The sequence below is a fragment of the Macaca mulatta genome, chromosome 7 (genome assembly GCF_049350105.2).
Source record: "Macaca mulatta isolate MMU2019108-1 chromosome 7, T2T-MMU8v2.0, whole genome shotgun sequence".
Lineage (NCBI taxonomy): Eukaryota > Metazoa > Chordata > Mammalia > Primates > Cercopithecidae > Macaca > Macaca mulatta.
In genome coordinates, this window is record NC_133412.1 from 78,743,225 (window position 1) to 78,753,349 (window position 10,125).

The 10,125-nt window shown below is 41.0% G+C and overlaps 1 long non-coding RNA gene across 1 annotated transcript; it reads right to left on the reverse strand.

The window, feature by feature from the left end:
- Window positions 1-449: 449 nt before the first annotated feature.
- LOC144330090 (uncharacterized) lies at window positions 450-7,770 on the reverse strand. Its single transcript, XR_013395959.1, has 2 exons — window positions 7,514-7,770; window positions 450-5,074 (listed from the first exon to the last, which is right to left on the reverse strand). It is a non-coding gene; the product is annotated as an uncharacterized LOC144330090 (long non-coding RNA).
- Between the last annotated feature and the right edge of the window lie 2,355 nt (window positions 7,771-10,125).

The window sequence follows — 10,125 nt, forward strand, 5'->3', positions numbered from 1 at the left end:
CCAAGCCCAAACTGACAGAGCAATGGCAGCTGTCCCTGCTGTAGTTGTGTAGCTATGATTCTGCGTCTTGTTTTTTACATGGTGACAGCCTGGGTTTGGTTCCTAAGTCAAGCCCTTTCTAGTTTGATATTTGTGTTACTTTCAAACTATCAGCAGTTTGATCCACCAAAAATATGATAATACGAGATATAAAGGATTTTTTAAGAGCTCAATGGTTAAGTCAGCTTAACTAAAATCTAATCTCTAAGATACATATACACACACATATATAAGCATATATATATATATACACACACACACACTTTTTTCTCTCCTAGGATCTTGTTTTTTAAGAAAAAGGTGTTTTTCTTCTCAATCCACTGAATTCTGTTGTGTCCATTGACTTCTGCCTGTCTCTTCTTCCTCTTACTGTAACAGGACGAGCCGCAGACGAAACTCCTCAGACATTGAGTTAAAGAAGAAAGGGGTTTATTCGGCTGGGGGCATCGGCAAGACTCCTGTCTCAAGAGCCGAGCTCCCTGAGTGAGCAATTCCTGTCCCTTTTAAGGGCTCACAACTCTAAGGGGGTGCACAAGAGAGGGTCGTGATCAATTGAGCAAGCAGAAGGTATGTGACAGGGGCAGCATGCACTGGTAATTAGATCAGAACAAAACAGGATAGGGATTTTCACAGTGCTTTTCTATACAATGTCTGTAATCTATAGATAACAAAACCGATTAGGTCAGGGGTCGATCTTTAACTACCAGGCCCAGGGTGTGGCGCTGGGCTGTCTGCTTGTGGATTTCATTTCTGTCTTTTAGTTTTTACTTTTTCTTTCTCTGGAGGCAGAAATTGGGCATAAGACAATATGAGGGGTGGTCTCCTTCCTTATTCACCTGCTTTGAGACTCTCACTCAGTAGTGGGAGTTCTCACTTTCATTTTTACTATCCATGTCTTCTTGCAAGACAGATCGATAGTGATTCATATAGTACACTTGTGCTGAAGCATTTTGGTGAACTAAGGTAGTGATGAAGCTTTTTATCATTTGAAGAAGTACAGGTAGCAAACAAGGGAGCAGTAAGCAGGTTCCTGTTACTATTATAACCCTTATTATAAAAGTCTTAAATCCTCCTAGCGCTGGGAACCATTTTCTAAACATGGCCCCAGGATCAAATCCATGCCACACTTGCACAGGCACATGTGCCAGTTTTGTCATATCTCTAAAACTATGTCTTCAATTACTTGCCCTTGATTATCTGTGTATAGGCAGCAATTAGTAAGGTTAAATTTCCTACAGACCTCTCCTTCAGCTGCTAGCAAGTAGTGGAGAGCTAATCTATTTTGATAGATAGCATTTCTCATCTGAGTTTCTTGCCGGGCCAGAATAGTCAAGGCTATGCCGGTTTTATTAGTGATTATTTTTAAGACAGCTTATAACCGTATGATTCAGTTGATCATGTAAATGGGGGTCCGGTATCCCCACAAGCCGTCTTGTGCCTAAGTAGCAGGCCCATAATATTGTATTATTCTCTCAGAGGGCCATTTATCATTTTTTCAATTTCCTATAGCTATGGTTCTCTTTTTGCGGGAAGCGTAGACAGGGAAGCCGAGGAGTTCGCCTGTTTTTATGGGCAGTAGGAAGAAAGATGGTTTAATAGTACCAATGACACAACTACCTGCCCACTGGTCAGGTAATTTGGTGTAAGCTCTATTCTCACATATCCAGTATAACCCAGTGGGGGCTGTCCAGTCCCGATGGGACTCCGGGTGGGTCCACATGGTTTGCAACTTTGGGAATTTACTAAATGGATTTCTCTCTGTGTGATTTGAACTCTACCAAGTGACTGTTTTTGTGGTACCATTATACAGTTTCTGTCTGAGACAACTAAGTCATCCTACGGGGTGAGTGAATTCTTTTCCTTCTCTAGCTATGCAATGCTGTACAATAATTGAGGCTTTTAGGACCCAGAATTATCAGGTGATTCTTTTGAACCGGGAATTCATCAGGAACTGGGTCTGAAGGTACTAATTCTCGGGCTTCCCATGGCCATTGATCTCCTGTTACAATTCCTCCACATACATAACAAGAAGTGACATTGAGAGACTGGGCTAAATGCTCGGCTAATTGTGAAAATATATTTCTTGTTTTTCCTGGAATTTCTGGTACTGGCACATTTAGTTCATCATAGAAAAATTGAAACACTGGCTCAGGAGAGCGTTTGTAAACTTCTCCTCAAACCAAGATATTTACTTGAGGATCCAGTCCAGCCCCATCAGTTCCTGAGGTCACATGCTTCTCTTTCTTCTAGAGAGGATCAAGGGGATTGGTTATTACTAGCTCTAAGGGGTTACATTGTCCCTTAGTACAGGAAGGGCCATTTTTTCCTTTCTGAAGGTAGACTGGATCCTTTTCATTTTTTTTTTTTTAATCCAAGTGGCCTAAATGACACAAGACCAGTATTTATATTTATTTCCACACAGTCCTAATTTATGACAGATGTACTTATTTTCTGCCATATAGCCTCTTTTCTAATTAAGAGAACCACACCTTATTCCTAACTTATTACTATTAATGAAAACACAGGCATCACATTTTAAGGTGACTTGTTTGGGCACCCCTTTTTCTTCTGTTTTGGCTAACACTTTACTTGTATCGTTTATGAGCCCCCACCAGTCCTCAGTCCTTAATCTTATTTTAAAAACTGTGGTCATGGGAGGCTCAGATGGGACATAACACACATCAGGTTGGTCAATTCCTGGGCTACGTACCTTGTACAGAATAACATTATACAAACAAGTTCTTTTTAGAGTTCCAGTACACTTATAATAACCATAAAATAATAGGACCGTAGCAACCTTTTGTCCTCCCTCAGTGACTTGATGTATACACTGGGAACAGTCCTCAGTCTGAGGAAGGTCAATTGAAGTCCTTACTGTAAAAGTCCAAATTTCAAGGAAATTTGGTTTTTCCTCGATGAGTTTTCTCATGCTTTGGCCATGCGTGGACCAGTCAGCTTCCCGGTGTGACTGGAGCAGGGCTTGTCGTCTTCTTCAGAGTCACTTTGCAGGGGCTGGCGAAGCTGCTCCCATGCACATACCGCTCACAGTCTACTGATGTTTAAGGATGGTCTCAGAGGTTGGGCCTGCTTGAATAAACTGAGTCCAACACCTCTACACAGTTATGTTCATTTGGGCTCTCTGATACCAGGAGCAAGGTGGTGGGGTTTCGTGTGTTGCAAACTTCAATAGTTATGTGGGGATTTTCATACAGCAAGTTTTGGTACTTGGTTAATCTAGCATTTGTTAACCAATGATGTCCTGTGGTAGTCACTAAAGTTACCACAGCATGGGGGGCCTCATATTCAGGTTTTGCCTAAGGGTTAGTTTATCTGCTTCTTGTGCTAACAGGGCTGTTGCTGCTAGGGCCCTTAGACCTGGGGGCCAGGCTTTGGAAATCCTGTCTAGTTGTTTTGAGAGATAGGCCACTGGCCTTGGCCAGGGCCCCACAGTCTGGGTTAAAACTCCAACTGCCATTTTTTCTCTCTCTGACACATAGAGTGTAAAGAGTTTTGTCAGGTCAGGTAGCCTCAGGGCAGGGACCGACATGAGTTTTTCTTTTAACTCATGAAAAGCTCGTTGCTCTTGGTTGTAATAGATGTAGTTTATCTAATCTACATTTTTATTAACTGTCACCCACTAAAATACTGACTCAAATCCTGCAGCTATTTGATTTCAAGTTTTAAATTGATCTGGTATTCCTAATGGGACTCCAATTGCATCTAAATAGACATGAGAGTCGAAAGACCCATAAGGGGCTTCTCTTGCTTTATGATGTCTTATTTTTCCTCCCTCTGGTTGATGAAATGCCAGGGTGAAAGGGATAGCCAATTGGACTAAAGTACAAGTACCACTCCAGTTATTTGGCAGAGTGCCCAGTAAAGGTCCACCACAATACCACCACACATTGCTCAGGGATGCAAAAGGGCTGACTGATTGATAAGCTCTTGAAAATTCTTAAGCTCACTGCATCTTTTCAGGTCTCCAAGGAACGCTAAGTTTCCTCCCTGTCGTGAGAGACACAAAGTGAACTTAGTGTTGGGAGACCAAAGCTGGATGGCCCTCGGGAGCTCACCCGCAGGGTGCCAAACTTTGGGATATAGCAGGGAGAGCTTGGCACGACTTATTACTCCAGGCTGTAGAATCCTGGAAAAGAGCTACCATGCAGCCCACACCTGGTCCACTGGAGGACCTCCGTAGTGTAAAGGGGACAATCTGGGCCTCTGGCCTGCCATGTGCACAAGCATAACAATTGCTTTTGTTTAACGTGCAGATGGAGTATTTGATCCATTTTAACAAGGCATTTGCATCTTGGTATCCTGTCTTAATTGCTAAAGTTTGTTTTAAGACTTTAACTTCTATGATCCTCTAGTAAAATGAATGTATGGCTTTAGGAAATTACAAAAACCGGTTGGGACAGTCCATCCTTGCTCTTTAGTGGTCCACAGAATGTTGAACCAACTATGGCATGAAAGTTCTACATTGGGGGGCAACACTCCTGGTTGGCACTGGGGTCTTTATTGAAATCTCCCAGGATTAAATGGTCCTAGTTTACTAATGCCCAGTCTGAGGAGAGTCAGGAGGGACAGAAGTACTTTTCTGAAGTAGAAAGCTGTCTTTGACTTGGCAAGGCCTCACAGGGTATAACAAGGCAAGCATTAAATGCAATAGTTTGAGGCAAAATTGACTTGGTTCTGTTAATAACTAGATGGTCAGCAATAGAGTGAGGAAAGAAAAAAGAGTAATAGAATAGATGAAAAGAGTTAAATTTTTCTTAGCTTTAGTTTGGTAGGGTTTTCCCCTGGGACTATGGCCCACAACTCTGGAGGAGGTGGTGCTTTCTTGACTCGGGAGTAATGAGTCCAACTTTTTTTTTTTTTTTTTTTTTTTTTTTTTTTTGCTGTATGAACAGCAGTCTTGGTGTCTTGGTGCTTAGTAGCACAAGATAGGGTCCTTCCCAGGCTGGCTCGAGTTTTTCTTCTTTCCACCCTTCGATGAGAACGTGATCTTCAAGCTGATGCAGGTTTACCAGAAATTCTACGGGTGGTACATGTGATAAAAGACTTTTAGTTTTTGAGAGAAAGGAAAGTGGAAGATAAACCAAATATATAATTTTTAAGAAATTGACCTTTTGTTTTAAATGTGGGGACCTTGGCAGTGGACTTTGTATTCCTTAGTGCCTTTTTACTTAGAAATTTCCTTTAGCACCTATTTTTATTGGTTTTTAAACCAAAGAAAGCCAAATACCATTTTAGATTTAACAATGCTTCTTTTATGATTTTTATACCAGATAAGCTAAATTTTATCTTTATATTAGTGTGTTATTAACATTAAATCTAATTTTAATAAAATCTTGTAGACATATTTATCTAATTTTTAATGTTTGACCATAAGGTAAGATTTTATAGACTCTTTTTAACCTTTTATAATTTTTGCTAAAGAGCAGGTTGGTGCTTTAAGAAAAACCTGTTATGCTTTTACTTTAATGTCCAGTTCGCAGAAAAACTGGATGATACTTCTTTAACTTTAACTAATATGTTTACACACAGAATTTTCTTTACAATTAACATTTTAAAACTGCTTAAACCTTCAGAACAATATTTTTTTTTTTACTTTTTAATGTAGGTAAAAATTTACATTCTTATGCCTCCTTATAATCCTTTTACCAAAGTTATATATTACTTTTCTTATACACCTTACACATAAACTGTTTTGTTTTTTTTTTTTTCAATAGTTTTACATTCAGGAGGCCTAGTTACTTTTAAATTATACAACATTTTTTACATAAATTCTTTTTTATAACATTTTTTTCTTTCATGACTTTCACAAACAATTCTTCGACATGCCTCAACTTTCTGACTTATTACAAATATTTCTTTCTTTAAATAACCAGTTAATTTATTTCAAGACAAGAACTTACCATATAATACTCTTTTTATATAAATTCTTCCCCCTCTTTTTTTTCTTTTTTTTTTTTTTTCCTTAGGATATTTCTGAACTGGTGAGGTGTGCTCACAATGAGGTTTCCTCTAAAAGTTTTTTTTTTCTTTTAGTTTTTGTTGTTGTTGTTGTTGTTAGCAAAGCAGTTACCACTACAGATTGAATGCATTTGGGCCATCCATGGGTTACTGGGTTAAGGATTTTTGATAGGAAGGCCTTAGTGCTTTCGGGATACACTCTTGTTTACATTGACATCAAAGTGGTATTGGAGTATTATAGGGTTACGGAGAATACCTTCAATTATCAATTATAGGTTTTAAATTTACCTTGGCTTTTAAAGGAATAGTGTACACTTTTTTTAACTACTTGTATATCTCTCTCTTTCTTTCTGTCTTTGACTTTGTCTTTGACTTTCCTTTTGCCTCTGTCTCTTCTTCTCTCTCTCTGCCTCTCTCTTTCTTTGTCTCTCTCTCCTTGACTCCCTCTTTGTCTGTCTCTTCCTCTCTTTGCCTCTTTTCCTCTCTGTCTCTTTCCTTTCTCTCTCTCTCTGCTGGTCTTTCCTTGCTCTGCCAGCTGCTTATGCTGCAGTTCTCTCAACCACTGTATGTTGGGGATGGGGGCTCTAAAACCAGCTGTAATCAAGTGTCTATGTATGGGAACTGGTCTGGGTTCCCTGGCTTACAGGTTACCTTGTGCCATATCTTTGAAACAAGAGACCTGTCCAGGCTTCCTTCTAATGGCCAACCTACCTCTAATGCTGGCCAGTCTATCTTACACAAAGTTTTAAGTTTTCCTAGTGTCAAAGGAGACTAGTGTAAAGGAGACTCTATAGTCTCATTTAAATTTTTTTTTGAAATTTTTCAACATAGTTCCTAGTAGGGTGGGCTTATTTGTGCCTGACCTATGCTTCTTCGAGACAAAACACCACACTCACACCACACACACACCACAAAACAAAGAACGGGTAAAAACGGCACACACACACTTTTGTAGTTTGCACCAAACCAAAATCAAAACCAAAATCAGAGTATCCAGAAATCCAAGCCAGGTCAAAACAAAAACCAAAGTATCAAGCAATCCAAGTCAAATCAAAAACAAAAACCAAAGTGCCAAATGGGTGATCAGGCCATGCTTCCATTCAAATGGAATAGGCAAGTTCCCAAGGCCAATCCTGTCAAGCAATTCAAACCAAGTCAAAACCAAAACAAAAGTGCTGATAGAGGCAGGCCGTGAGTGATCAGGCAACGCTTCCACTCAAATGGAGTGGGCAAGTTCCCAAGACTGGTCCGGTCAAGCAATTCAAACTAAGTCAAATACAAAACCAAAACCAAAGTGCCAATAAAGACATGCCATGGGTGATCAGGCCACGCTTCCACTCAAATGGAGTGGGCAAGTTTCAAAGACTAGTCTAACCAAGTTTTAGAGTCCAGACTCCAAGTGCCCGTTCCCTCCTGGTGTTCAGCCACTGCGTTGATCCTCCACGGGGGCCTGCCACACACTGCTCTGGCGAGGCATCCCACAGGGGCAAATGCCTACCTGGGAGCGCTCTCAGGATCCGCCTTGCTCAGGCTGGTCGGAGTCCTCCGCAAGGATGTTTCATAGGGCAGGCTTAAGTCGCCTAAGAAGCTGCCTCGACCATCTGCCAATCACCTCACTTCCCGGTCAGGGAACCAAGAAATGTAACAGGACGAGCCACAGACAAAACTCCTCAGACACCGAGTTAAAGAAGGAAGGGGTTTATTCGGCTGGGGGCATCGGCAAGACTCCTGTCTCAAGAGCCGAGCTCCCTGAGAGAGCAATTCCTGTCCCTTTTAAGGGCTCACAACTCTAAAGGGGTGTGCGTGAGAGGGTCGTGATCAATTGAGCAAGCAGGGTGTACGTGACTGGTGGCTACATGCACCGGTAATTAGATCGGAACAAAACAGGATAGGGATTTTCACAGTGCTTTTCTAAACAATGTCTGTAATCTATAGATAACAAAACCGATTAGGTCAGGGGTCGATCTTTAACTACCAGGCCCAGGGTGTGGCACCGGGCTGTCTGCTTGTGGATTTCATGTCTGCCTTTTAGTTTTTACTTTTTCTTTCTTTGGAGGCAGAAATTGGGCATAAGACAAAATGAGGGGTGGTCTCCTCCCTTATTCCCACCCTCTGCTGCATGAAGGATATAAATAGTTCCTAGCAGCCTAGGATTCCTTTAAGAAAACAGAGAAGCCGCCAGGTTTCTTTTTGGGAGAAACCTCTGTTTTTCCTTATGGAACCCCAAGAGTGTAAACAGACAAATTCCTCTCAGATTTGTAAACCAAAAGTATCTGAGACAGGTCTCAATCAGTTTAGAAGTTTATTTTGCCAAGATTAAGGTCAAGCCTGTGACACAGCCTCAGAGGTCTTGACAACATGTGCCCAAGGTCATAGGACTACAGCTTGATTTTACGCATTTCAGGAAGGTGTAAGATATTAATCAATACATATAAGATGTACATTGGTTCAGTCCAGATTCAGAGAGAGTAGATTGCAAATGTTTCTTATCAGATTTAGAAACTGTTCTTACCAGACTGTTCTATCAGTCTTAAGGTCTGTGTTGATGTTAATGCTGGTCAGCTGTGCCTGAATTTCAATGGGACGAAGGTATAATAGGGTATGTCTGACTCCTGGCTTCCCACCATGGGCTGAACTAGTTTTTCACTTTCACTTTGGAATTCCCTTGGCCAAGAGGAAGGATCATTCAGTTGGGTGAGGGGCTTGGAACTTTATTTTTGGCTTACAAATCTTCAAATGCTTGTTCTTGTATTATGTTACCTGATCTTTTTATTACCAAAATCGTTATTACCTTGTACAGGGGTTACTCTTGCATATTTAAGATAATAGGTGGTGTGGTTTAAACACTTACAGAAATGTCTTTGTAACAGTGCATTGTAAGCACATTACATGGCCTAGTCCCATGATGTCATTCTGTTTTTGGAGAACTAGGATTCAGCGTGGGATCTGCCCAGAGCTTAAAAGATAGAGACTAAATTTAAAACAATCTATCTAAATAAAATTTGTCTCCTTATCAAATCCTATGGTATATTTCTATCATTTTATGTTTGGCTTGGTATCCATTTTTAATCTCCTGCTAACACACCTAGACTTTGTCTGTACTTTGAGATGAATTTCACTATCTGATTTTCACTAAGAGTTGTTCCTTTGGTATGCACATTTAGAGCTATCTAGCTGACAATTGCCTAGGGAAATGAAACTGATTATCAAGAAATTAGAACTCTAAAATAGAAGACTAAAAAGGGGAATTTTATGAATCTATGAGCTTCTATCTGCATGTCTAATACATCTGTGCATTTATGTGTCATGTATATGATGTTTCACTACCAAAAATATATAAAAGAGCTCTAATTAATTGACTTTTAAAAAAAAAAGCACTTAAATACTTTATCAGGGTCAGGCACAGTGGCTCACGCCTGTAAGATCCCAGCACTTTGGGAGGCTGAGGCAAGTGGATCACCTTAGGTCAGGAGTTCAAGATCAGCCTGACCAATATGGAGAAACCCTGTCTCTACTAAAAATGCAAAAAATTGGCCGGGTGTGGGGTCGTATGCCTGTAATCCCAGCTACTCGGGAGGCTGAGGTAGGGGAATTGCTTGAACCTGGGAGGCAGAGGTTGCAGGGAGCCTAGATTGTGCCATTGCACTCCAGCCTGGGCAACAAGGGCAAAACTCTATCTCAAAAAATAATAATAAAAAAGTTTATTCGGCCGGGCGCGGTGGCTCACGCCTGTAATCCCAGCACTTTGGGAGGCCGAGGCGGGCGGATCACAAGGTCAGGAGATCGAGACCATCCTGGCTAACACGGTGAAACCCCGTCTCTACTAAAAATGCAAAAAATTAGCCGGGCGAGGCGGCGGGCGCCTGTAGTCCCAGCTACTCGGGAGGCTGAGGCAGGAGAATGGCGTGAACCCGGGAGGCGGAGCTTGCAGTGAGCCGAGATCGCGCCACTGCACTCCAGCCTGGGCGACTAAGTGAGACTCTGTCTCAAAAAAAAAAAAAAAAAAAAAAGTTTATTAGAAAAATAGGAACTTTAAGCCCAAATGCTTTTTCAAGTTCACGTGACTTAAGTAAATCCTTAATAAGCTGGTTTTAGTTGGTAAGATAAAAT